Source organism: Rhagoletis pomonella, unplaced genomic scaffold (genome assembly GCF_013731165.1).
Source record: "Rhagoletis pomonella isolate Grant_MI unplaced genomic scaffold, Rhpom_1.0 Rhpom_scaffold_00001, whole genome shotgun sequence".
NCBI classification, from domain to species: domain Eukaryota; kingdom Metazoa; phylum Arthropoda; class Insecta; order Diptera; family Tephritidae; genus Rhagoletis; species Rhagoletis pomonella.
The window spans coordinates 96,891,596-96,895,233 of record NW_023458555.1 but is presented as its reverse complement, the minus strand read 5'-3'; positions in this window follow the sequence as shown (position 1 = coordinate 96,895,233).

Sequence of the window (3,638 nt, the reverse complement as noted above, 5' to 3'; positions counted from 1 at the left end):
TTTTTGCACGTTGGGCTTTTCATACGGTCCCGAAAAGGCTAGTGTGTACACATGCATGATCCAATAACGGATAATCTCAAATATTTGTGTATAAAAATGTGTGGTTTATTGACGAAGGGAAGATCTTTTCCACCCTCTCTGGCTACGCCACTGGGTCTTTGCAAAGCAAAGGTTCTATAGCTATAAATGGTGTCTGGACACACAACATTGCAAGCTGATAAAAGCGTTGTAATAGTAAAATGAATATGTAATATTTAGTAGATAAAATTAAAAAACAAATTTCGTTTTCGACGACCATTAGTACTCTAGGGTTAATAAACGACTTAAGTAGTTACCCAACACTATTAACAATAAAGTGTGCATTTTAGTTAAATATCTTATAAATTTTATTTGGAGAGAATTGGTTTATACATATTCACAATGAAGTAAAAATTTAATTTTAGAAATATATTTATTACTAAAATCCTTCTCTGCGAGCTTTCTATTCCGCAAAAGAATCTATAACATCATCAAAGTTTAAAGATAGAGCCAGAATAGCCAAGTTACGTAGTATGTCTTGTCCCAGAGAGTTTCTCAAATAGGTTGTTATTAATTTTAGTTTCAAAAATGATCGTTCAGCACTAGCTGTAGGCACAGGAATTGAGGCAAATAACACTAATGCAGAAACAAGTGCCGATTTATATCCAATGTGTGCGGTGCGCGTTCATTTCTCTTGTGACTCGCATGCGATCTAAATGGAAATATAGTATAGTTTAACTAGTAGCTAACGTTAAAGACCACATACTTGTTTCGGTTTATATATGATGACAAACATCATCCTGTATTATTCAAAATTTTATATTTTTACTAGCAGCTCGGCGACCTTCGTCCCACCCAAAATAAATTTTTTATATTGAAAAATTTTGGTCCAACATTTTTTCACCAACAGTTCACGTTCAGTATTTTCAGTGACGCATTTAACTTGTAATATTACGGTTTGGTGGTTGTCAGAAGGCATATTTCCATTGCCGTCTTAAATTACCTAGCAAAAGTGTATATGCATACAAATATATTACATAATAATTTCAGTGAGTTTGAAAGGCGCCACGCCCCTTTTCAAATAGTCCAATTTTCTCTAAGAGAATGGGATTGATTTCATACCTCAATACCATGTTCGAGTAATTTACCATGAACACTTCCAGAGATATGCAGTATGAAATATTCGATTTGTATGGGATGTTGCATGTTCCCTTTTCCAATAACCACAATTTTTCTTCATGAGTATGCGATTGTTTTCATATATCTCCATACCATGTTCGAGTACTCTACCATGAACACTTCCAGAGATATATAATATCAAAAATTCCGTTTGTATGGGAGGTGACACGCCCCCTGCACCTAGCGGTATGAAATATACTTTACATTTGATTCTCATAGCTACTACATATACACAAAAAATTTCATAAAGATCGGTTGAGCCGTTTAGGCTGAGTTCGACCACAAACACCGTGACACGAGATTTTTATATATTAGATAGTTTCTTTGAACCTTGATCATTATTGAAATACTTTAGTTTAATTTTTAACTTTGCAGGATTCGCAAAGTTTTCCGTACGTGTGATGTTATACAGAACCGTCGAGAGAAAACTTGGGCCCAGGACAAAAAACTCACTATATATAAATTGTATTAATTTAAAAGCATATGGCCCAAATCGCCGAAAACGAAACCAAGGGAAACAATTTTTTTCTCAGGTTTCCGAGAATTTTGATTATATTGGGTTGTACATATTCTGAGGTATGAGACAATATAAATATTAACACGATCTCCTTCCTTAAACATGAAAATTCACTTAACCATGAGACACCTTTAAATTAATGAAAATTAAAAAAAATCGTGAGTACTAGGTACTCATGAAATTTTATGTGTATGTAAACATATGCAAACAGCAAAACATAAAAGTACGTTTACATATAAATATAATCCCAATCAAAGCTCGTTAGCTGTCAAATTGGTTGTGCTTGGTAAACTTCTTCTGTGTGCCACCATGGTCACTTTTTTCTGCAGACACATTATACCATTTAAATATATTTTAACTGAATATTTTATTAAAAATACCTATACAAACCTCTTTTCCTTACTAGCGTCAATTTTTTTTTGTTTACTTTTAACATTTCACATTCCTCCTCTTCTTCGCCAGTTTAATCGATAAAACTAGGTTGAACACTAAAAAGTCATCGGTTTAATCTGGCATAATTTTATAATTATAATTTTGTATGGCTAATCGCTTTTTCTAATTACAGATTAGGGAGTTAAGCTCGAAAATGTGGATAATCACTTTATATGTAAGGCTATGCTTAGGCGATTCAGTTACATACATACACTTTGTAGGTTAGAAATTAACATTAACATTAGAAATTAAACATTAATTTCAGTTAATTTTATTCATTTTGCTGATTTAATTTTTTTACTCATTTTAATTTTGAATTCTTGTAATACACGAAATTATCGGTATGATTGATAAAATATGATGCTTGTATATACTTGTCACTCAAGGGCGTTAAAATATCTTGAAAACACCGCATCAATTACTGTTTTTGAGCTTATATTTTGAGCATTTCTATTTGTATATATTCCTAAATTAAGTTTTTCTTTTCGGAATATAATCTGTGCTTCATGTAAATGAGAGCGATTTTTGTTGGAAGATTTTACCCAATGCTTTTTTGTTCCGTACGGTTTGCTGTTACTCACTTTTGGGCCTCCGCACACTAGCCTGCTCAGTCGGGCTGAGCAGTCCACCACTCGAACGCACACTGGACTGAGCAGTCGGCCGAAAACAGGTTTCAGTTTTGTATACATGAACTACGCTTGATTGTGTTAGTGCATGTGGCACATGCAAACAAAACGAAATACGAAACATGTTCCGCGATTTTTGCGGACTGAAATAAACGAGGTAAACTCGAACTCTCTTCCCCCTCTTATCCTCACAAAACCAGTTTTAGGCGGACTGAACAGTCCAGTGTGCGAAGGCTCTTTTACTATCACTTCAGAGAGTGATTTTGCTGTTTTTCCAGGATTTTACACGAAAAGTATTGGATCAGAGCTATTATATCATCCATACATATGTATGTTATACATACATATATGCACGTATGTTCATCAGTTATCAACGGTACCAGGTAAAATGATTTCAGTATTTTTTTAATTTTCGCCTTGCTTTTTTATCAAAATAGACTACTAAACCTATTCCTAGAACCATCTACGGATATCAAAACTAGTTGCAACAAATGATTTCATACCAGTGATGGAAAATAAGTGTGCATTGTGCCATTTTCGGCCCTTCCGGAAGCAGCCCGCACCTTAAGCACAATATATATTTCTTTCAGATCCGCAATGAAATATTTTTTTTGTATACCTTCTATAGTAAGGGATTAAAGTGATAAATGATATAAACATATACTACGTTTATACGCACGTATTATTTGCAAATAACAATGTGCAAAACGGTAAACTTTGCCGCATAAACGTTGAGTTAATTTTTTATCTGCAAATAACTAAGTCACGTAAATAAGTATTGATTAGCAGTATTATTTGCAAATAAGCGCAAGACTTTGCCATTCTTAAGGTTATTTTTTTATTAGATGGCCATATTATAGCTTTTT